Source organism: Sorex fumeus, unplaced genomic scaffold, assembly GCF_029834395.1.
Source record: "Sorex fumeus unplaced genomic scaffold, SorFum_2.1 ptg000006l, whole genome shotgun sequence".
Lineage (NCBI taxonomy): Eukaryota > Metazoa > Chordata > Mammalia > Eulipotyphla > Soricidae > Sorex > Sorex fumeus.
Genome location: NW_026606063.1, coordinates 30,976,865 through 31,003,025, shown reverse-complemented (window position 1 = coordinate 31,003,025; position 26,161 = coordinate 30,976,865). Strand labels below are relative to the sequence as shown.

The 26,161-nt window shown below is 37.6% G+C and overlaps 1 long non-coding RNA gene across 1 annotated transcript in view; it reads left to right on the top strand.

Annotated features, from left to right (window-relative positions):
- Positions 1 to 26,161, top strand: part of LOC130035593 (uncharacterized) — a 67,601-nt gene that overhangs the window by 17,800 nt on the left and 23,640 nt on the right. Inside the window, exon 2 of the long non-coding RNA XR_008794248.1 lies at positions 18,560 to 18,687. This is a non-coding gene — a long non-coding RNA (uncharacterized LOC130035593). The remainder of the gene's footprint in view (positions 1 to 18,559; positions 18,688 to 26,161) is intronic.

Sequence of the window (26,161 nt, the reverse complement as noted above, 5' to 3'; positions counted from 1 at the left end):
TGGTCTACCCTGCTGACCCGAGTTCGATTCCTCTGCCCCTCTCAGAGAGCCCGGCAAGCTTACCGAGTGTATGTAGTATCTTGCCCGCATGGCAAAGCCTGGCAAGCTACCTGTGATGTATTCGATATGCCAAACACGGTAACAAGTCTCACAATGTTACCGGGCCTGCTCGAGCAAATCGATGAACAACTGGAGGACAGTGACAGTGGTACATAAGGGCTGGAGTTATAGCACAGTGGGTAGGGCATTTGTCTTGCATGCGGCTGACCTGGGTTTGATTCCTCCGTCCCTCTCGGAGAGGCCGGCAAACTACTGAGAGTATTCCGCCCGCATGGCAGAGGTGGCAAGCTCCCCATGGATGCATTCGATATGCCAAAAACAGTAACAACAAGTCTCACAATGGAGACGTTACTGGTGCCCTCTCGAACAAATCAATGAACAATAAGAGGAGAGTGCTACAATGCTACTACTTCATAAGAAATCTAAAAGGAATGTATAGGGCAACTGTTCTACTTGATAATGAAGATATGCTAAAAAGTGGTTTTCACAGTTTTCTGTTGATTTTCCTCAGAAAAATTAAAATTGAGATTTTTTAAAAATAAATTTAATATTTTTTAGAATTTTCCAGATTTCTCTAAGTTTGATAGTCAAGATCTCATTAACTATTTAAATACAGTTTGTTTTTGAGAATTATACTAAGTAATTCTAATGGTAGATACAGAGCTACAAAAACTTTCTTTATGCTGACAAATAATTAATTTGCATAATGTTTTCTTTGACCCATATAGCTCTGATAACATTGAAAACGAGAACAATTAATTGTCCATAAGTGGAGAGACCAAATATGTACAAGTTAAATGAAGAGTGAGTCACTGGCTCAGTGAGCTGTTGGGAGTAGTAAGAGTGCTTATGTAAGGGGATGATAAGTGATTGTTTGGGAAAATAGAGGCATGGGCTCACCAATATGTTAAAAGTAATAGAAGAAACCTTAAAAATACAATAGAAATTTGAGCAATGCAATTAAAATGTAGAATAGAATCCTGAACAATCTTGTTTCTGAAGAAGAAATGCAGGTGGGAAGCATATGGAAAGTTGTTCAATGTCATTTGTCATTGGAAAAATATAAAGTCATAAAGAGCTAGTGTAGGATGACATTGCTTTGTCCTTTCTCCACAAGGAGCTTAGGTTTATCAGGTTACACCCATTACAGTGCTCCTGAGGCACTTCCATTCCATTGTGTTTATCTTTAAATTCTTCCCTATGCTCTCCTCTCCAATCAGTTAATCAGCTTTCCTCCTAAACAGACTCTGTTAACTTGTAAGGTTAGATTCCTCAGAAATCTATGATTTTATATGTATGAGTGAAATATTGCCTTTCTCCTTTCCTTATCTCTTCTGAACAGTTTACTTTAAAGCAATGCCCTTTTTGCAAGAATGCAGGAAGACCGTTAATATTATGCTTTGTAACTTAGGATTTAATTGGCTTTCAATATTATTCACTCCAGGGCATCTGCTTTCTCGACTTAAGCCTCAGTTGCCCTTAGTTTCTAACACCCCAAAAGCAGGGTCCCAGTGAGGGACTGAATGGACCCAGAGCAAGCGGTGAGCTACCCTGGCATCGAAATGGGCCAGGCCAAAGTGCCATGATTCTTAACTATAAGAGTTTGATCATAGACAAATGCTGTCATGATTCAAAAGTAACGACAAGACTAGGATCCTGCTAGGGGTGGGAAAGACTATCTGGCCTGAGCACTGTAGTCTGAGATCGAGATGGCCCTAGGAGGCCATTCTATAAGTTTAAGATATTTCTTACTGTATCCATACAAAATGATTTATATTGTATATGCTTATATGCTTGTCGGACAAGGAGAGGGGATACACACCAATGGGATTCCACTCTAGGGTGGGTTGTCCTGCTGAGAGAGGATCTGTCCTAGGAGCGCTTTCCCTGCGGGAAAGAATTTTACCCCTATTGATTGTGACCACACCTATGTGTAATTATTACCCTAACCCCTCATGCTTTGGAATTTACCTGTACTTAAGAATGGGCTGGGTGATCAGAAGGAGGAGAAAAGAGATCGGGATCAGAATCCAAACTCCAGAGAAGGAGGATGAAGGGGGATGGAGAAGGAGAATGAAGTAGCATGGGTGAGGAAGAAACAGAGGCAGAGGCAGAGAAGAGAGACTGGTATGGATGGAGAGAGGATTGGAATAAACTGCGATTAAGACCAACCAGCCTGACCCTCATTTCCTTCCTTCGCCTGCCCATCGCCATCAACCTCCCCAGGGTGGGGGAAGCAGGGTGAGACTACCGAATGCGGGTGGCGGGAGAGATAGGGCCACCGCCACTGTGCTGTGCCCCTTTTTTGAGTTTACACAAGCTAGTAATACTACACATCTACTAGTTGAAAAATCTGGAACACTGACATCATCAAAGGAGGTAAGGAAGTGGAGCAATCAAACTTCTATTCATTTCTGTTCATTCACTTCTGTTGGCTGCCATTTTGGATAACAGTTTGGCAATTTATCACCAAAACAATAATATTCTTACCAGAAAATCTAGAAATCACAATTCTTTCATTTGAACCAAATATGTAAGTTAAAAATTTCTTTTCATACCAAAATCTATACAGATACCTATGGTAGCTTTATACTTGATTGCCAAATATTGGAACCTAACAATTCTGTAAGCTAGTGGACAAACCAACTGTGGTACCTTTAGATAATTAGAATGTAATTGAGGCTTCAAAATAAAATAGCAAGCAAGTCATAAAAATGTATGAAGAAAAATTAAATGTAATCACTAAGAGAAGTAAGCCGGTCTGAGAAAGGTGCATTCTGTTTGATTATAACTATATGCATTATGAAAAAAGAAAAACTATGAATATAAGAAAGTGCTTTATATTTCCATGTACTGGGGGATTATAACTAATAAAATACTGTATGATATTATATTAACTGACACATTTTATTATGCATTTGGTCAAGCCCATACTAATGCATAAGCGCCAATAGTGGGCCCTAACATAAACTAAGGATTTCAGTGGTTCATTTGTTATAACAACTGTTCTATTTTTCTGTGAATGTTGATAATTGGGAAAGTTTGACCTGTGTGAAGGCTAAGAGTTTATTATAAAGGGAGTCTCTGTATCATCAATTTTACTGTGACCGCAGATTTCCTTCTAAAACTCTGTATTATTCAAACTAACAACAGAAAATATTGCATGCAGTGCAAGAAAGAAAAGACACAAAATTCAGTGGTGGGATTATGAACAAAACTTTGTAAGCTTGGTATATTCATCTTCACTGTGACTTTTCTATAATATTCTGTTTTCATACCACATTTATTTAAATTTTTATTTAACCCACATATAATCAACTGCTATTCACCATTCCCAACTTAAAAATACTGAGTGATGGAAACCATTAATTCTCTCTGAGAGAATTTTTCTAATTTTGTTAGCATTTGTTTAAGACACATAAACCTCATCTATATTATGTGATGTTTGTATAGTATTATTATTTTAGATATTTATAAAACACTTCTAATTGCACAATGTTTGTTTTGTTGAGTTCTATTAAAAAATTAAAAATACATTGGAAATATTCATGAAATGTAAGACAACTATATATATAGATAAAATTTTTATATAGAAAAGAAAGTTAGTTTATTAAATCATGCATATCATTTCTCCAGGTTTAAATAGTTTTATCTCGAACCTATAAATTCTATTGTACCTATGAAATTAGCTATGAAAAGACAAAGAAGAAACAGCATTGGAGATATGTAGGGCAAAGAACTCTATTTTGATACTGTTAGGGCGCGGATCGTGATCTCCCTTTAACGACAAAGAAACTCCAGAGACTGCAAACAGCAAGCAAGGTTTATTGTAAGACTGGCTAGCCAGGGTCAAGCCGCCTACACAGACACGCAGGTCAGTTAGGTGAGGCAAGACCCCGAACCTCTTCAAAGGGGATCTTATATAGGCCTTCACTGGCCGTTACAGCAAAGCCCGCGCATTTCATAGCCAATAGATTTGTAACAACATATGCTTTCCTAACCAATCCAATTAAGGGTACATCACTTCTTAGCCTATAGTTTAAAGATCAGCATTTTGCGTCGGTGCTTAGGAACTGACAGGTTTTTAAGGCAGTCCTGGGTCTTGCAACATGGGTCTTATGAGAGACATCCGGTTATCTGGTCTGACCCCCACACTTCGAGTACCTGTATCTGAATTCCTTGGTCAGGGGCAGAAAAACCAGTTATTTTGCAGTGCAGGCTCCTATAAAGCGGATCTGAAAAAGCTTATCTAGACCTGTTCCTTGAAAAACAAGTTATTATGCAATGCAGGTTCCTATTAAGCTAAGCTAAATTAATTATGGTGGTGGTCCATTTTGGGCCTGTCCCTTACAGATACAATTGATGTAATTAGTATAATCATGATAAGAAACTAAAATGATTGCTTTGCAAAAAAACTGAAATTCCATAGGATTTAATTAAAGATGGTTATACATAACAATGTTTACTATGGCATTATATAATAGGCAAGAAATGGAAAAAATCTGAATACTCATTTACACTAGCTGTAAAAAAGTAGGCATGCTGAAAGTTGTGTGTTCACGGGCTCTCTGAACAGCTCTATCTCATTGCCCATGTTTGGTGCCCTAGAGCCACTGTGTGTTTTCTGGATTGGTACGGTTGTTGGCAATGGAAAGAAGAAGGAAGAGACAAGGGCCAGGCTGATTGGTTTTCACAGTGATGTCGGTGGGCCCCACGGGTGACTTATGTGAAGCGGGGAGGAGAAAGACAGTCATTTTCTCCCCACCCGCCTCTGTCACTTGGGACCCAGGGTTGCTGGGTTCTTGTCTCACCTCGCAGAAAGGAATTTCAGGAGTAGACAAGCAGTGAAGTAAATAGATTTTATTTGGAGGATTTTTAGGTATGGAGGAAGGGAGAGGGAGTGAGAGAGTAAAGTAAGACACGAAAGCATGAAAGTACACATCTCAAGAGGGGAGATGCGGGCGACACATGTGCTCGGGAACCACATGTGCTCGGCCACATGGGCGCAAGCAGCACGTGGGCTCAGGCAGCAAATGCACGCACTTCCTTAGTTCAAGGTGGCCTTTATAGGGTTCCTCCAACCTGCCCCCACGTGGGGCTTCTTCCCAGGTAAATGTCCCGTTGCTAAGGAGGTTGCCAGGGAGGATGGGAGTGGTGATGGTCTTCTTTGAAATTCTTTCCTGGCCTTTTGTTCCTAGAGGAGCTTCTTTGGGTCTGTTGCTGGAGCCAGGTGAGGGTCATCGAGCCTTAGTTCCTGTTTTGCTATTTTCTGCAGGGCTGGCTTTTGTCGTTGCCTTGGGAGGGGGCCCTCCCTGTCTACCTGCCTACATCAACAGTAGTTTATTACAAGGAAGTTTATCCCATAGAAGAAATTTATGTTACGGAGGGCACAGGTTCTTTCAAGCATGTGTTCCCCCTTGCTAGCCTCTCCTGCTGTCCATCTTGCTGCCCTGCTCTCTCCTCTCTCCTCTCCCAGACTCTTGTCTCTCAAACTCCCTTGCAAGTCTGGGCTGACACACCACCCAGTCAGGTAGCCAAATCAACATAAGAAAGTCCTTCCTGAGGGCCCACCAAGTTCAAAGGGAACACCACCTAAAGGCATTCCAAAGCCCTTCCTGGCTGCCCAAGGGCAAAATACCTCAGAAGGTGTTTTTCTCTTTTCCTCAGTCCAATAACTACCAACATATCAATACTAGCTATTTTTGTATGGACACAGTAAGAGATAACATTGAGATTTGTAGGGCAGCTCTCCTGGGGACATCTTGCCACAGACTCAGACTACAGCACTCAGGCCAGATGAAGCATTCCTAACCCTAGCAGGGTCCAAATCTAGTTATTACTTTTTGAATCATGACAGCATTTGTCCATGATCAAGTTCTTAACTTACAGTTAAGCATTTTGGCGTTTTGGCCAGGCCCATCTCGATGCCAGGGTAGTACATAGCTTACCGCTTGCCCTGGTTCCATCCAGTCCCTCATTGGGACTCTGCTTTTTAGGGGCACTAGGAAGTAAAGGCAGCTGAGGCTTAGGTGAGAGAACCCATGCCCAGGAAGAAAATATCACCGAGAGTCACATTACAAAAGCATGTCTTCTTGTGTCCAAACAAAAAGGAGATTGCTCTGAATAGACTATGCAAAGGACTTTGGGAGAAGAGAAAAACAGTATTTGCACAAAGATGTTACAAATAAACAGAGGAATGGGAACATTGTGATGGGAGCAACACAATAAACCTAAACTACCCGAGGCTATGCAGGAAGGACAGAACAGTGTTATCCTACAGCTCACCCCCCCTTTTTTTTTTTTACAAAAAACACAAAATTTGAAACGAGGAATAATTCCAAATACCAAGACAGTCTCATTAGTTGGAGTAAGATTTCAGTCAAACCTTGGTGCAGTAATTCCAAAATTATTTTTTGAACAGAGGGTTGCTTATATTACACAACTTAAACAGGGGGTTGCTTATATTACACACACTGGGCGATTTTAATAGCACAGCAGTAGGCCGTTTGCCTTTCATGCGGCCTACCTGACCAACCCGGGTTCAATTCTTCCACCCCTCTTGAGAGCTCGGCAAGCTACCGAGAGTATCCCACCCACACAGCAAAGCCTAGCAAGCTCCCCTTGACATATTTGTTATGCCAAACACAGTAACAAGTCTCACAATGGAGACGTTACTGGGCCCGTTCGAGCAAATCGATGAGCAATGGGAGGACAGCGATAGTGACAGTGACTCATTTATAAAATATTGAATAAATAAATTGTGATTTATATAGAGATTAGGATTTAATTCAGCTATAAAAATGAAACCTCTATCTATAACAGCATGATTAGAACTATAGGGTAACAAGCTTAGTGAAGTTAGAGAAAGACAAAGGTTATGTGGTTTCACTTGTTGTACATAAAAACAAAATTAATAAACTAAGTATATCAAAAATAAAGTTTTAAATTATATTGCTAAATTTGTGTTTACCAAAAGGGAAGGAGAAAGAAAATTGGGCAAACTTTGTTAAAAGGAGACACATGTAGTAATGTTTTCATATTCTTTAGATGAATAAGAGTAGAGTTGCTATGGTATTTCTATTAGACTTTAAAAATTTAGGCTTTATTCATTTTGGGGAATGAGAGGACCATCGGGGATGGACCAGAATTTGGGTCGCAGTTTCTCAATATGCCCTTCCCAACCCCACCTCCCTTTCCTGCCTCCCCCCATCTAATACCCAATACAACCTGGTATACCGTTGGAGCTGACCCACATCCTGTCTGGCATTGTATGGCCCAGCCAGTTGTCCAAGATAACCAGAAATGGTCCTTGGCCTCCATGAGCACTGCCTAGAAGGCTAAACTTCCATAAAAGGGGTAAATCTATATTAAAGAATAGACTTACAGTTTTAGTGGTTAAAAAAATAGATTATAAAGGATTTTATTTGAATCGATGCATATTGGAGTCTAAATAATCTTATAAACAAATGTCACTTTAAAAACTTTAAAAATATACTCAGATGGGATGGGGGGCTGGGGGGTAGGAAGGATACTGGGATCAGTGATGGTGGAGAATGGGCACTGGTGGAGGGATGGGCACTCGATCATTGTATAACTGAAACCTAAGAACAAAAATTTGTGAGTCTACAACTGTACCTCATGGTGTTTCACTAATAAAAATTTTAAAAAAAGCAAGAGAGGAAAGAAAAATAAATATATATATATATATATATATATATATGCAAAGAGACTTTCTACCAAAACCCACAATCATAGCAAAAAATATTGATAAATTGAACCTCTGAAATGTGCTGCATGAAATATTTTGTTGGTGAAGAATCTGAGAAGAGGATAGAAAGACAAGCTAAGAACTGGGAGAAAAATGTTTTCATTTCTTATCTGCCAAAGAGCAGATTACAACACATATAAAACATTCTTAAAGGTCAATGGAAGTGTGATATGTCAAAGATTTAAAAAAAAAATGATCACATCCACATTGGCATGGATTCAGAAATAGAGAAACTCTAAAACTTATGTAATTTTTTTATTAATAAAAGCATTATTTAAGACAACTTGAAGCATATTATAAGACTTAAAAATGCTTACTATCTTGCGCTCACTCATCTCCCTTCTGAAAAGGTGCCCTGAAAAACATCAGACACGTATACAACATCTATTATGTAGGTATTGTATTTCAAAGGTTAATGCAAAAATTAGTGATTGGATAGCAATAACTAGGTAAAATCACTATCTTCATGCATGTTAATAATGTAATATTATACATTTTGCTCAAGTGGGCACCAGTAACGTCTCACAACAAGTTGTGAGACTTGTTGTTACTGTTTTTGGCATATCAAATACATCACAGGTAACTTGCCAAGCTTTACTGTGTGTGCGAGATATGTAGCTTGCCAGGTTTTCTGAGAGGGGCAGAGGAATTGAACCCAGGTTGGCCGCGTGCAAGGCAAACACCCTACCCGCTGTGCTATCGCTCCAGCCAAGCAATATCCTGAAAAAATTGTCTTTGACATATAAATAATTATAATACATAAAACTAAGAAGTGTAAGACTCAAGAGGGTCATGGTCATGGTCTTCCCATTATTCATCTATTTGCTTGAGTGGGCCCAATACCATCTCCATCGTGAGATTTGTTGTTACTGTGTTTGGCATATGGAATACGTCACGGGTAGCTTGCCAGGCTTTGCCATACGGGTGAGATACTCTCAGTAGCTTGCTGGGCTTTCCGAGAGGGGCGGAGGAATCGAACCCGGCTCAGCTGGGCTGGCTGCGTGCAAGGCAAATGCCCTATCGCTGTGCTATTGCTCCAGCCCCCACTCAAGAGTGTATGTACATAAAAATGTCTCCTTTAACATGTAAAATATGTACACATCTAATATGTAAGAGTGCATATTTGCAGAAGATAAATGACAATAAATAAGTTATAATAAACAATCATTCTGAGTGATAAAATTTTGGAATTTTTAGTTTATATATTCAAAATGTTTAAAAGAGTTTCTATGAAAAACTTTTAAAATTAAAAGTTTTAAAATTAAATTTCATTTCATTTCATTTCATCATCCTGTTATTTGTCGATTGCCTTGAGCAGGCCCCAGTAACGTCTCTTTCATTCTAGCCCTGAGATTATATTCAAGGCTCTTTAGGAGAATGAGACCCATCATTGTTACTGGTATTTGGCATATTTGGTACGCCACGGGGAGTTTGCCAGACTCTGCCCTGTGGGCAGGCTACATTCGATAGCCTGCAAGTTTGTCCAAAGTAGGAATAAGATAATAAGATGTCATAAAAAAGATGTCCTGAAAAGACATTCGCATTCGCGGCCGAGTGGTTCCGGGAACTGGATTTTATAGTCTCTGAGTCTTGGCCATTGACGGAATTACACGGCGCCAGGGGGCCAGGTGGTGGGTGTGACCCCCCGCCTACTGAAATTTGGAGGATCTGGGTGGAGGATGCTCGACTCCAGTCCGAGTAGGCTTGGAGATCTTGGCCCTGGAACCCCTGTGGATTTGTCCCTCTGCCAGTACCTTCATGTGTGAGGAGAGTGGTCTCAGCATGGTGGTGGCTGGTCCTGGAGGTCTTCAGTTGCCGGAGCCCTGGTCGGGGCGGGGAGGAAAGCTCAACCTGCTCCCCTCCAAGGGGCCCTGGCGAGGAACAGCCAGGCGCGGGGGCAGGAGACTGCACTGTTCTCGTCCGGGAGCTGGATTTTATAGTCTCCGAGTCTTGGCCATTGATGGGATTACACGGCGCCAGGGGGCCAGGTGGTGGGTGTGACCCCCGCCTACTGGAATTTGGAGGATCTGGGTGGAGGATGCTCGACTCCAATACGAGTAGGCTTGGATATCAATCAAAAGAAGACCAATGTCCCTGACTTCTTTTACTGCCAGAAATGCAAGGAACTGCGGTCAGAGGCCAGAGGCCCAGCGGTTAGGAGGGCTTCCCAAATCAGGAGAACCCTGACATTGCCATCTCTAGGCTGCAACGTCCAGATGACAACATAACTTGGGAAATGTTCCTCAGGGTCCTCAGTCTTATCCCCTGGAGCTTGGATTTGTTCCATTTCAAGGCAGGAATTCCCAAGGAAGACTTATTTGGAAATGAGTATTTCATGTTCCTTTTCTACCCTCCCTCCCCACCTTGTGGACTCGAACTTGGATACATTACAGTTGGAGGTGGAAGGCTGTTTGGGTCCTTAGACACTTAAAATTAAAATTTCTTTTAAAATTAGAAGAAAAAAAAACTTCTTAATTTTAAACTGTATATTTAGGAAAACCGGAAGGACAGTACAGTGAGTAGGGCTCTTATTTACATGTGGCTGACCTGGATTCGATCCCCTGAGTTCCATAAAGTTCCCTTGAGCACCTCCAGGTGTAATTCTTGAATACAGAGCCAAGAGTAACCCATGAATATCGACAGGCATGGATTCCTCAAAATATAAAAAGCCCAAACCCAAAAAGCTAAATTTCCTGTTCAGGGGCTAGAGAGATCTCTGGAGAATAAGGCACGTACTTTGCATGTCGCTGACCTCAGTTCTGTCTCTCACACTACACAGTCTCCAGGGCATCAATTAAGTGTTGACCTGAACCACCACCTTCAACCCCCATCCCCATCTCACCACAGCACAACTAAAGTGTCCTGTGTGTAACCCCTAGCAACTGCAGTCACCCCAGGAAAGGACTATATCCTCAAGTCCTTTAATTGAACCACTATCCCCAATGGCTGAGAATCATAGTTAGAAACCCCCAGGCCTCCTAAACACGGCTTTGGAGGGTCAAAAAAATACAATATATAAATAAAAATAAAGGATTCCCTCATTATATAGCATTTAGAGAACAAAAAAAAATAGGGGCCTGGGGCTGGAGTGATAGCACAGCAGGTAGGGCGTTTACCTTGCACGCTCCAACCCAGGTTCAATTCCCAGCATCCCATATGGTCCCCTGAGCACTGCCAGGAGTAATTCCTGAGCGCAGAGCCAGGAGTAACCCCTGTGCATTGCCGGATGTGACCCCAAAAGCAATAAAATAAAATAAATAAATAAATAAATAAATAAATAATAGGGACTTATATCCAGTGGTAACTCTAGTATGATTTCATGTTTCTCCAATGTCTTGACAGTACATGTTTTTTTCCCCCATTTTTGATAATGCTTTATACAGATCAGTGTTCCATTGGTTTCACAAATCATAAAAATTCATAAAAATTCATCTTTAGGGTCAGAGAGACAGAACAGCAGGTAAAATATTTACCTTGCATGCGACTGGTCCAGGTTCGATGTCTGGCATTCCCTATGGTTCCCTGAGCACCTCCACGAGAGATTCCTAAGTACAAATATGGTAGTTTCAAAACAGACAAACAAAAATAAACAAACAAACAAGATTCATCTTTTATCAGCATCCATATACTTAAGCCTACTCCTTTTAACCACATTGTTCCTGTATATCCAAACTTCATCTTTACCTCTATCAACAATGACCTCCTACCTTGCAGCATCTTTTTTCTTTTTTCTTTTCTCTTTTTTCGCTTCTTTTCTTTTCTTTTCTCTTCTTTTCTCTTTTCCTTTCCTTTCTTTTTTTATTGACTCATTGTGCGATAGAGTTACAAAGCTTTCATGTTTGAGTTCCAGTCATACAATGATCCATCACCCATCCCTCCACCAGTGCACATCTTCCACCACCAATGTCCCCAGTATCCCCTTGCTCCCACATCCCAATCCTCCCCCAGCCTCTATGGCAGATAATTTCCCCCATACTCTTTCTCTACTTTTTGGGCATTATGATTTGCAATACAGGTACTGAAAGGCTATCAAATTTGGTCCTTTATCTACTTTCAGCACACATTTCCCATCCCGAACGGTCCCTCCAACCATAATAAGCATTTTCAAACTACCTGCCAGAATAATGTCCCTCCTGCACTGTTTTTGTGTTTGCATTATCACAAGGGTGAAAGTTTAGAACAGTTTTATCTGCTCCTGGTAAGATTTAGCTTCAAAGGATTACTAAGAGTCACTTTAAGGGAGGAACTAGGTCTTCTCCCCTAAGGGACAGAGCAAAGTCAGGCTTGGCTGATTTAAATGGCGAGGGGTGTTCTGAGCATCAATCAGTAGGTTCCTTATGATTTTCAGGGTTTTTTTATTTCTGCAAAGTTGGATTTTAGAAAGACATTTTTCCTCTTTCCCATCTCATTATATCTCTTCTGCTTTGTGCTGGATCTGAAAATAGAAGCTGTTTCTCCCGACTCTGCAGCTACAACCAGGTGCAGGTTACGGGGGTCAGCAACAGAAATCGTCTCACTGTACTTCATACCCCACAGAGTCCAGAGACTACAGCCAAGGGAAAGTCGGTTCTTCAATGACAAAATCAGAAAGGCAACCGTGCTCCTTGTCTACACCTTCCTTTGCTTGAATGAAAATTCTATATTAGGAATCTTTTTAGGTTAACATGTCTATAGGGGATCTTTCCTTTAAAATTCCTTGCAAAGACCTCTATCACACAAACTACCCAAGACAATGAGATGAGCCAGCAAACCAAGGCAAAAGGAGATGGAAACAAACAAGGAGATAATCAGCACAGAAAAACCAACCTAATGATCATTGAACAGGAAGACAGATAAACCTGAATTCTAGATTCTTTGTGAGCAGTATGTCACTATAACTGTGAGTCAAGTTTTCTCCAAGTTTAAGATAATTTCTAAAACTGTGTAGGGTTCTGGTCATCAAATCAAGGTTAGCAGCAGGCAAGGCAACTGCCTTTCCTGTAATGCTGGGAATTAAACACAGAGCCTCATTTTTGCAAGGCATGCACTTTAATGAACTGCATCCAGACCCCTGTTCATTTTCTTTTATTTTTTAAAAATCTGTTAGGTGATGATGAAGTTGAAAAATATATGGTATATATATTGTTATAGATGACATTTTCTAAGAGCAAATGCATAGAATCTGATGTCATATTTATCATTAAGAAATAGAAGAATGATTAGTTAACCTAGACTTCGGACAAGTACTACTTTAGAATTTTAATTATTGCTTCTGTGGGTACTGACACTTCTTGGTGCTATTCCAGGAATAAAATTACCCTCCTATCCACCAGCCTCTGAATTTAGTTAGATCCATTCCCTTTTTTCCTGCCAGACAGCCAAGTTCACTTCCACTAATTCCCCCTTTCCAAGAACAGATTTCACACCTCAGGAGGTGGCCAGGTTCTTTGGTTCAGTTATATAACCTCATTGAAACCTAATCTCAGTGAAACTTAGTTTTTCATCCATAAAACTGGGACAAGATTCAGAACCCTGAGGGTTTAAATCCAGCTAAAGGAAGTGCTCCAACCCTCAGCTTCCCACCAAATAGAAAGAAAAGAAAGGAAGGAAGGAAGGAAGGAAGGAAGGAAGGAAGGAAGGAAGGAAGGAAGGAAGGAAGGAAGGAAGGAAGGGATGGAGGGAAAGGAAGAGAGGAAGGAAGGGAGGGAGGGAAAGGAAGAGAGGAAGGAAGAGAGGGAGGAAGGGAGGGAGGGAGGAAGAAAAAAGGAAGAAAGAAATAGAAAGCAGGAAAAAGGAAAGTGCCAAAGACGAAAATCTTTTCCTCAAACTTTGCTGTTGATAAATGGTGATGTTTATCATAAATCTGCTATTTGTCAAATATTGTTGAAAGCATATGAATGGTCATGGAAACTTAAACTCTTGATTTCATAAAGCTTACTTTTAATTATAAAAGGCAGATGGTTGGCTAAATATGTGAAATATTCCTATCTTAAATGACAATGAATGGTATACCTGGCAAGGGCAAGGAAACTATTTGAACTGAAAGCTGGAGCTATAGCAGAGTGGTAGGGCATTTGCCTTGCACGCAGCTGACTTGGCTGAGCCGGGTTCAATTCCTCCGCCCCTCTCAGAGAGCGCGGCAAGCTACCGAGAGTATGTCATCTGCACGGCAAAGCCTGGCAAACTGCCCATAATCATATTCAATATGCCAAACACAGTAACAACAAGTCTCACAATGGGGACGTTACTGGGACCGCTCGAACAAATTGATGAACAACGGGAGGACAGTGCTATAGTGCAGTGGTACTTTGTACTTCAAGAAGCATGTAAATAGCTCATGAACCCTCTTCTGGTCAAAATTCTCCCAGAAGATTTCATCTCTGAATATAATCTCTAATCCAGATAGCAGTAAAATATTCTTCTTCTTCCCAAGTCAGCAGAGATTTCTTCTGTCATTTTTCCATAAGGATATAATCTATTTCCAAATTCATATATTTCTTTGCATCAAATTTATTGCTTTCATTGTATTATATAATATATTCATGTTTTCTACCCCACTATGTGGCTTTATTAGGAAAATCACATTTTGTCATTACTGTGTTCTATTTTTATGTATTTATTTTGGATGTGGGGGTTACTCCCAGAAGTCTGTAAGGTTTATTCCTGGCTTTGGGAGTGACTTCTAGTAGTACCAGGAAGCAAATCAGAGTCAGCTATATGCAAAGGAAGGACCATAATCCCCATGTTATCTCTCTGGTCTCTATTTCGTTTTGTTTGGCAACCCAGAATCTGTATTAGCACATGATTTTTCAAGTAACACATGTTTAACAAAACTATGAAAAATAAAAATGATAAATGAAAACAGGCAAAAATAGAAGACCCAATTCAAAGAGGTGTTTGTTGGTAACTTGGAGTCAGCTTTGCAAGGCTGTTTTCTGTAATAGTTTTCAGCTTCAGTTAAATCTCCTCAAGTCCTTTCAAAATGATGACATGCAGAGAAACTGAATTATGTTGCTTAGATATTGGCTTCTCCACCAGGAAAAAAAAAATAAGAGAGCTACTGGGAGATATTGCACTTGAACCATTACAATTCCAGCTAAGGTAATGGGAGAAGAATGAGGTGGCAAGAGCAGTAATGTGTTTTGATATTTATTTAATCTCAGCACAGCATATTTACACTAATTAGAGCTGTGCCTTGCAGGCAGATGTTCAAATCAGCTGGGAATACAGGAGGCAAACAAAAGATTCTGGGAGTTCAGTATGGTTTCAGCTAGAGTGCCATAGTTCTCAGCACAGATAGATTTGATATGCACAGGTAGAGAGGTCCCCTTTGACATCATTCTACCATACCATGATGAATTCTCAGCACCTGCTCCTCGCCCTCCCTGGATTCATGATTTCCAATCACTGGCTTTATTTTAGGTTCATTCGTCAGCTTGCCCTACCCCCTTCTCTAATTGTGAGCCCACTCTGTATTAATGTTGCTTATCTGGGAAGTCTCTCTTTCTCCCCTCCTGGACTGTACTCCAGGGAAAAATATCACGATTAGTGTGTGTGTTGAAGATGTGCATTCTGTCGCGATAAGCAAGTCATAGATCCGTACTTGCCTGCAAACTCAATGGAGTTCATTTTATTTTCTCCTAACATTAGTTTACCAATCTGTATAATGGTAAGTGTCCTTACTACATAGGGTTTCATGCAGGCTTAATAAAAGAATGTTCATAAAGTTTCTAATATAGAGTCAGAGCTCATTGTTCGTGACTTCTGGCTCATAATCATGATCCGTGCAGCTCAGACATGCAAAACTGGAAATTAATGTCTAATAATAACCCAGTGTTAATTAACTCAGTAGTCTTCTGATTGTTGTTGAATTATAGGACATCAGTAAAGGCTCATCTGTACTATAATTTATCATTTATTGGACTGGAGTGATAGTGAGGTAGATAGGGTGCTTGTTTTGCATGGGTAAACCTGGGTTAGATCCCCAGTATCCTGAATGGTCCCCTGAGAACGTCCATGAATAACTCCTGGGTCCAGAGCCAGAAATAACCTTTGAGCACTGTCAGGTGTAGTCCCTAAATAAATAAATTTTATAAAATTATTATTAATATATTATCTATATTTCTTTTTTGTTTGTTGTGAAGCCAATTTTACCTAAGATTATTTTGATATATCATCCTTAATTATTGATGACATAGTATATATATGTATGTGTGTGTGTACTTATACATACACCGTGTACATATAAATACACACACATACACACACATATATATGTGTATATATATATATACATACATAAAGTCCTTTTCTTTGGACATCATATTAAAAACCTTTTTTCGTGAAAGTAAAATAGAATTTGAATACCTACAAAAGTGAAAATAAAAACCTATTTTAATGCAATTTTTGAAACTTTTAAAAGATCTGATTCCTGTGTAAACTGATGGCTTTCATTTGTATTTGGAGAGTCTTCTACCTTAGAAATCCCAATGACCTTTAAAGATACAAAGAAACCAATTCATAATTACACTTCCTATTTTGGTGGGGGTGAAGGGTGGGGAAGGTCATACCCAGCAGTACTCACAGCTTACTTATCATTCTGAATATAGGGATTATTCCTTGAAGTGCTGGAGATTAAACCAGGATCTACATCATGCAAGAGATCACCTTAACCTCTGTATTATCTCTCTGGCTTCTTTAATCTATTTTGAAAATCCGTTTTTACTAAGGCATCATCCTTTACAGTAGTACTAGCATGTGCTACTGCTACATCATCCCCGTTATCAAAAATGTCATTAGATTCTTGAGGTCAAGTAAATCTACACATATTTGTCCCCCTATTTTTAACTTAATTTACATTATATTATAGGTTTATGTCTTATTTCTTAAATGACATAACATTTTATTCATTTTATCTGTTAATAGACCTGTTAGTAAAACAAATACTTGTTAACCAATTATTGTAGCCCAACATTATATCAAGTTTTTGAGTAAAATTATGACACTGGTTTTCTACTGGAGAACTAACAATCAAGAAAGGTGAGATAACTCATTTATAATCTACTATCACTGTCATTATCACTGTCCTCCCGTTGTTCATTGATTTGCTCGAGCGGGCCCAGTAACATCTCCATTGGAGACTTTGTTGTTACTGTGTTTGGCATATCGAATACATCACGGGTAGCTTGCTGGGCTCTCAGAGGGGCAGAGGAATCGAACTCGGATCGGCCATGTTGGCTGCATGCAAGGCAAATGCCCTACCACTTACTATCGCTCCAGCCCTTATAATCTACTGGCAACTTTAAAAATCCAATTTAATTTTATTGATTTAAATACTTGAATTTAATAGTGTTTCACCACTTCTTGGTTTTTTTTTTTTTGGCTTTTTGGGTCACACCCGACGATGCTCAGGGGTTACTCCTGGCTCATGCACTCAGGAATCACTCCTGGTGGTGCTTGGGGGACCATATGGGATGCTGGGAATCGAATCCAGGTAGGCCATGTTGGCTGCATGCAAGGCAAACGCCCTACTCGCTGTGCTATCGCTCCAGCCCCACCACTTCTTGTTTTTTATGATGGTTAATTTTGTATTCCAAACATGTTATAATAGTGAAATTAAGCTCCAATATTAGAATTTTATTCAACTTATTTTCTCTCTTATTTTTTTAAAGAATAAAATATATTCAAATACTTTGCTTCAGCTATCAGTCTTGAAAATACAGTATATTTTTTATAATCTGCAATAATTATGATATATTAAAGAGGTGCTTACAACCTTTTTTAATGCCCTGCCACAAAGGAGGGATGGGGTGGGGGAATGGGGTGGGGATGGTGGGAAGGAGACTGGGATCATTGGTGGTGGAAAATGGGCACTTGTTGAAGGGATGGGTACTTGATCATTGTATAACTGAAATGTAAGCATGCAAATTTGTAAATCTGTAACTGTACCCCACGGTGATTCATTAAAAAAATAAAATAACAACATTTGAGTGATAATCAAAACAACGTATTCCTCAATTATGTCCACTGTCTACTGTCTTCCCATTGTTCATCGACTTGCTCAAGTGGGCCCAGTAATGTCTCCATTTTGAGACTTGTTGTTACCGTGTTTGGCATATTGTATATGTCACGGATAGCTTGCCAGGCTTTGCTGTGCTGGTGAGATACTCTCGGTTGCTTGCCAAGCTCTCTGAGAGGAGCAGAGGAATCGAACCTGGGTTGGCCAGGCCAACCACATGCAAGGCAAATGCCCTACCCCCTGTGCCATCACTCCAGCCCATTCCTCAATTATACAGCTATTAAATATTTTCTTATTCGAAATATATATATATTCAATTTATGAGGTTTCTTTGAGCCTTAGGCAAGGTTCATTTTAAAAAAAATACTGGACCACAACTGAAGGTGCTTAGGGTGGGATCTGGGGACCATATGGAGTGTCAGAAATGGAACACAGGTTGGCTGAAAGCAAGACAAATCTTTACATCTCTCTGACTCTTATTTAATCTTTCAAACCCTCAATTTCTTATGTACTTTGGAAATAATAATAGATATTGTTTGACCCAATAGATAATTCTCCAGAAAAATTGAGAGAGGCTTGGACCCACATAGTCAATATAAAGAGGGAATTTGTAAAAAAATGAGTCAGTAGGGAGAGTGAAATCAAGCATTTCTTGGTGCCTCCATGTACCTTTACTCAAATTCCTCTAGTCTAAAGGCTGCTAATCTTCTCACTATCATTCTCTGTATTCACAGACACAGACATCATTCTCAGAGATATCAGAATGCAAGAAACTCACACAAAGTATCACCATGCCTCAACTGTGCATAGTTGGTTACTATGGGAATAACGAGATAAAAGGGTAGTCCAGAGATCAACATAGGTACATATTGAAATATACGTGCATGTGTGTGTATGTATCAGCATATATATGTGCTGTTATATCTCTCTCTATATATGTCTATGTATGTTATATGTATATATGAGATATACTTTATATTTTCTACCTTTTATGAAAATTTTCTTCAATTGATTAAAGTAAAACATGCTGCTTTACAAAAGACATAGCACAAAAGTTAGTGTAACATTTTTTTTCTCCCTGTAATTGAAAATCTGGGAAGGATGAATCACTTCTTATATAGATAGACTAAATGAAGTCTGGTAGAAACACAGCTTTACGAGGTAAGGATAGTGTGCATTGAGGCATTAGAATTAATCAGTGGCACACAACAACCTTATAGCCTTGTAAGAGGGAGTCTGCCCATATTGTTCTCTGCAGTGTCTTTGCTATCATAACCACTCTGTTTTTGAACCCTTGGAGAAGCATTCTAAGGCAAGAAGAGGTGACCTTCAAATGCAAGCTGTGAAATGACTTCTTTGTAGGCACTCTATAGACATTATCATTAATATAGACATCATGATTAATATAATATCATTACAGTATTGGGCTGGAGCAATAGCACAGCGGTAGGGCGTTTGCCTTGCATGCAGCCTGCAGCCACTATGGCCGACCCGAGTTCGATTCCTTCGCCCCTCTCGGAGAGCCCGGCAAGCTACTGAGAGTATCTTGCCCGTGACGTATTCAATATGCCAAACACAGTAACAACAAGTCTCACAGTGGAGACGTTACTGGGCCTGCTCGAGCAAATTGATGAACAACGGGAGAACCGTGACCATTACAGTATTAATGTCCTCTGTAAAGTACACAATGCCACATGATGTATACATACTGTTTCATCCACTTCCTCCAATTTTCTTGTTTTACTGTTCTTTAAACCATCCTTTATTGTTAAGAGTTAATGTACATACATTTCTACCATATGTCACTTTTCCCTCTATAAAAAGTAACTATGTATTATATCTTCCAAAGTTTGTCAGTAGCAAATATACTTTTCACTACTGCATTCAAGCCCAACATAAAGGGTTTTGCTTGTCTGACAATAGTGCATATTCAGATGATTAACCTGAAAACTGGACTCACCTTTTTTCCTTGTGTTGAAAGTAAGCTGAAGAAAAAGCATCTTTCAAGAAACCAGAGAGGTGTAATAGGAAGTTAGAGCATTCTATGCAGAGAATTTGCTAACCATAGAATTTCCCTATGTGCCCAGTCATAGAGGTACTTCTTTCATCAGACGAAAAGCTATTTCTTCCATCATGTGATGAAATAGCGGTCTACCTACTTGTTATATTCATATATTCATAATATATTCATAATATCCATATCATTTATAGTAACTGTGGTCAAGTTAGCAAGAGATCTTCAACATTGAATACTGGCTGCTTATAACTTCTAGAGCATATTTTATATATTATCTCTTTTGTCAATTTAGAGAGGAACTTTCTGACTATACCATCTAAATAAGATGCTTAATTAATCTCTTTTTCCTTTCTCGTAACACCCTTTTTAACCTTTCATATTTATTTTCTGAAGTGCTTGCACCTGTTTCTTTTTGATCTTCTTCACGTAAATTTAGCTCTGCAACATCTTGGCCATATTATTTGATCTATTTCATGCCCCCTGCCCCCATTAGAAACTGTTTCTACTCAGGTTTCAAATGCTCTAAAGACTTTTGAATAAATAAATTCATAATTTTTAATCTTTACTGTGTTAAAATACCATGCTTTCTAGCCAATCCCTTCCCACCACACATGGGTATGTTAGTAGTGGGAAGTGTACCCTGGACACTGGTAAAGAGACATATCCATATATATAATATCCATTATATGAACATTATATGACTGAAAGCTATTTGTGAACAACTTTGTAACTGTGTCTCTCATTGCGATTCAACAACAACAAAATTAAAATAAATAGATAAACACCATGCTTTAGAATGTGATAGGTATTTTTGCATTGTGAATGCATTGTCCATATCTATATTTTAAGAGGCAAAAGTTGGAAATAAAATTTATAACTCTATAATAAATTTAAACTAGAGGATGATAACTTAAAAAATTATATTATGGTTTCAGAATGTATTAATCTTCAGTTTTCTTTATGTTAATACTTAACAAGTATGATAATTAAAGTAATTATTAAAAATTTCTTCCTTGATATTTAAAAGAAAAATAAAACTGAGATGTATTTTATATTTACCATAAGTGTATGGAAAATATATGAGAATTTAAATTTAAAGTATGCAAATATAATATTCGCATACTTTAAATTTTATTGCAAAGTATTTCACATTGTTAATAAGAATCAGGGATTTTCTTAGAATTAGGGATTTTCAAGGTTAGAGAAATTTTTCTGGATTCTTAGATTAAATTTTTTCCACCTGTTTTTTTTGTAAATGGAAAGGAAGTAATTTATTATCATTTTAATTTCTTAATTTCCTATAAAATAAAATGGTACTACAATAGAGATTTTCCTCCCAGCTGAAAACTGGAAGTAGATGCACAGTAAACAGATAGTAACTACATCTTCTAATGCCTTTAAAGTACAGTTGAAGAGAATTCTACTCATATCTTGTCTGTCTTGTCTGTGCTATGTCAGTTTAAAAATAATTCCGATGACTGATTTTAAAATGTATATAGGAAGTTCCTACTCATATTGAAAGTACTGATAAACATGTGTTTAGAAATAACTGGACTCAAAAAATGTTAGTATAGCCAAATTATTGGAGGATATTGGAGATTATAGATGCAAGCGGAAAAACAAAGGAGGAAATTGTCTTTCCCTGGCTTCAGTCAAGCAATACATGTGGTAACAGAGATACAAATCATGTCAAGATAAACTTAAAGACATGGGCATTTGTGTGTGTGTTCTAATACTTCAAATGTTTCGACTGCAGAAAATTGTTTTCTTGCTTCTGTAGCGTTGAGTATATACATGGTCATTGAAATCTGTGGGTTTAAGATTGTCTATTTCAATCTTAGAAAATCGAGTTTACAGGAGTAAGAATTAGAAAAGTGATGGATTAAACTAAATAAGAGGAGAAAATGCACAGTAAAGAAATAACTTGTTTGATGGTCAGTGAGTCTATGTTCAGACTATTTCTTAAAACAAATTTTTATTTCCATAAAGCAAGTAAAAAACCTGCATCTATGACATCTCCTAGCGATATTGTATTGATTTATTTGCATGGTGGTTTGCAAACATCCAGAAGGGAGGTTACAGATATTACAAATATGACATAAAAGTTTTCTCTTTTTTTCATTCTTTTTTACTTTAGTTCCAGATTAAAATTAAAAAAATATATAACTCCTCAGTTTTTTTTAAATTTAATATGTATTTTATTTACAATTTTTTTAACTAGAATGTTGACATTTATAGCTTTCTTTTGGAGTAAAAATCTATAAAATATAAATTTTAACATGCCATTATCCCATTGAAAAGTAATTTTTCATAATTTTTTTCTATTAAATATTATGTCCATAGTGATATTCTAAGCACTGATTAGATGATTTAATTCTATTTGCTTGATTCTATCAGTCTTTTTTACCTCCCTAGATTTAACGTTCTTTTATTCTTCTACTGATTACCTGAGATCTTCAAATAGGTATATGATGTTACAACAGTTTTAAGTTTTAAGTGTGTTCTTCGCTGTTGAAAGAACCTTACATTATTATTTTTTACATATTTTAAAAATCGCAAAGCATAACCCTAGGAAAGATTTCATAGTTGCAAAAAAGAGATAGCTCTGAATTTCTTCTGGTAGCAAAACAAAATGAAATGAATAACAGTCTCATAGACAACCAATCTAAAACTAAACCTTTAATACTTTTGATGCTGTGGTCTGATGACTCACTTTTGAAGATGTTTAAAAAAAATCACTTCTGAAATATGTAAAATGACATTGACCAAAGTTATATTGATAATAAAGACTAAAATTAATAAAATTAGTACAAAAGTAGTACAAAATTAGTAATTTTTCTCTAAGAAGCAATTATAAAACTGATATAAGGGTTAAAATAATTCTTTTAGTACTCTGGAATTTTACCAAAGGCAAAATCTGACTAAAAAAATAGGATTATGATTGTCTATTCTTTATCTTCATTGGAGTTTAATATTCAGTTTTCTTTATGTTAATACTTAAAAATTATGATAATTTTAAAGTGTTAACATATTTTTAAGTATTATAAAAATATTTCCACCTGTTTTTTTTCTGTAAATGGAAAATAAATAATTTATTATCATTTTAATTTCTTAATTTTCTCTAAAATGAAGTGATAGTGCGACAATATTTTCCTCCCAGCTGAAAACTGAAAATAGATGCACGGTAAACTCCAACAAAGATAAAGAATAGACAATCATAAATGTACATAAATGTACATATATTGGGATCCCCTACACTCGGAAGACACCTACGTTTTCTCTTGAAGATGTACTATTTCTCTTCCCTCAAATTTCTCTAGGTGAGAGTCCTTTAAAAAGACTATTTCATTCCAGTAAAATAAACTGCTTTTCTTAGTTTTATTTCAACAAATTTAACGTGATAGTTTCTGTTTATTTGCTGTCTCATTTATGTACTTCTGGTTGTTTTCTTTAAAAAAAATCTCTGTTATTAAATTTATACCAGATTCTATTATCTCTTGGTCATATGATAATTATTTCTCATTTCTGATTTAATATTTTAAAAATATTTCTTTTAGACAATCTTCATCTCCCTTACAATAATCTGTGCAACTTTTTTGTCCTTAAAGTTTTATATGGTTTATTTGTTAAATTTTGTTTATGAGTATGTTCATTTGAAAATTAACTCACTTCTGAGTGATGTGTTGTAATTTTATTTTATTTCATGGTTGGGTTTTGGGAGAGCAGTTTTATTAGGTAAAATTTTATAATTCCCTTTCATTCCTTTCTTCTACATTAAATACATTGAAGCCAGCTTATATTTTCACTTTTAAGGACTTTTTTTTAATAATGTGCTAGCTTGTATGACTACAAATTCCCAACCACACCCATCTGGTTTGCATATGAAAGTGTAGCTTCATTACCATAGGGATTCTGAGATAAAGTTGTGGAAGGGTTTGTGTATGTTTGATATTTTTTCCATTTTTTTTTGTAGGATTCAATGTTTCTTTCCAATTCCCTTACCCCGGTATCATTCAAGAGCCAAACAGTGATGCTTTCCTTTTACACTTTTCTCATTTAGATGAAATCTGATCCCACTAAAGTCCCTCCACACAGTTAGTAATGAAATTGATTGAAATATTTATGCTACCACTTAAGGCTGACTTTCAACAGACAACTTTTTACCTATATTTTCTCAGAGATATGCAGGGCTTTAGAAATATCCTTCTGGATTTTGGTATGTGTTTTTGTAATTACAGGTGGTTTAGAAATTGTACTTCCATCTATATTCTAGCTGTGTTCATCATGAGGCATTCATATGGTTATATTTGCCTCTCTTTTCTATAATTTTAGATGATTTTGAAGACATTTGCATGAATATGCCCTTCATTCCCCTTATCACACAAAGATAATATTTAAAATATAGTTCTTTCTAGATAAAAATTATATACTTTGCCAAGTGTTCAGATTATCCATCTTCTTTTTTTGTTCTCTGGACCTGTAGAGTTTTATCTCCCAACACAGACACATACTGATATTTATATCAGCAAAGTAATTTCTGCAAATTATGATCCATGAATGACTACCTGTTCTAATGCTATAATCAGTAAAACATCATCATCCTGAAGAATTCTAAAGGAAGAAGGCACTCTGGTGATGTGTGCGGGGTTGAGATGATGTATACATGAAATGTGTAATTAACTGTATTATAAATCAAGATACCTCATGAAAATAATAAAAAAGCAAAATAAAATAAAGAATTTCTGACCTTTTCTCATAACTTAGGGCTTTAACATTATCCTGTCTTCCATTCTATGGAAGTGAAAATGGGAGTTATGAAAACGGGCTGGAGCGATAGCACAGTGGGTAGGGCAGTTGCCTTGCATGCAGCCAACATGGCCAACCCGAGTTCGATTCCTCTGCCCCTCTCGGAGAACCCGGCAAGCTACCAAGAGTATCTTGCCCGCGCGGCAAAGCCTTGCAAGCTCCCCGTGACATATGTGATATGCCAAACACAGTAACAACAAAGTCTCACACTGGAGACCTTACTGGGCCCTCTGGAGAAAATCAATGAACAATGGGAGGACAGTGACAGTGACAGTTACATGAAAAAATATCTTGCAGACAATCTATCTTCAATAATTCTCAGTGAATAAATAGTTGGGTTTGGTTTTTCTTCTCAAGTAGAAGAAGACCAGTTATAAACAGTAGCATTTCATCATACACTTGTTTGACCAATGTAAATTTAGAAGTTACCATATTCTCAAAGGAAAATCAGTTTCATTCTTTGCCACCAATAAAGAATTTAACATATAATATTAAAAAAAAGTACCAATGCCAAAAATGAGATTCATCCACGTAGTCTGAAACAAAAACAGAACTGAATCTATTATTTTCTCAGGTTCAGCTGAATTCTGTTTTTCAAGAAGCGTTCTACATGTTTTGAAAATATTTTTCTTTTGACTCTATTATACAGGTAAACATATCAGTTTTATCAAAATGTTTTTTTTGTTTGTTTTATAACAAAAAAAGACATGAGCAGGTTGATTCTAGCATTGGTGACATTCTGTGGGGCAAGGAATGATAGATTTCCCCTTTAACCGAGTCCGCTCTCATTCAGTGAACTTTTCCAAGTGTGAAGTGTTACTATGTGAGTGTCTTTTAGTGCCATCTTCACTTAAGCTGTTCTTTCTTACTGTTCCTTAGAAGCCAGAATGCCTGGTAAAGAGATGTGATCTATTTCCTTCAAATCTCCTTCCTTCACTCAGTACCATCTGACATGCTCTCAGTGGAGAGACACCATCTCCAGATCTAACACCCAAGACCCAAATCAGCTCCCTGGAAGTTACCAAACTTCCTTCTTAAAAACAAACAAAACAAAAACATTACTTAATTTGTTCCATCTATTTTCAAACCACTCAAAATTAAATCTTTTCAAAATGAGTCCTTTTGTTTTTCTTCTAATGACAACATGACCTAGGGAATCATCTCAGAAATATTTGTTCTTGATAATCTGGTTGGAGGAAGGCCTGGAACAATGGGAGTTCTAGGTTATATCTATACCAAGAACTCTAAAGCAGTGAATCCAGCGTTTAGTAGGCTACCATCATCCTTCTATCTTCCAAAGCTGCCAACTCAGCATTATATTTAGAAGTTAAAATGTAGTCTTCTCCCCTCATAATCATTTCAGAAGCATTAGTATTAATTTTATTGATTTTCAAAAATACACAGTAAGGCAAACTGCAATTTCAAAGAGCTTTAACTGTGGGAAGCTTTTACTAGGTCATAACCTGTTAATTTATGTTCAATTCTAATTCTTCCTTACTTAACACAGCCTTAC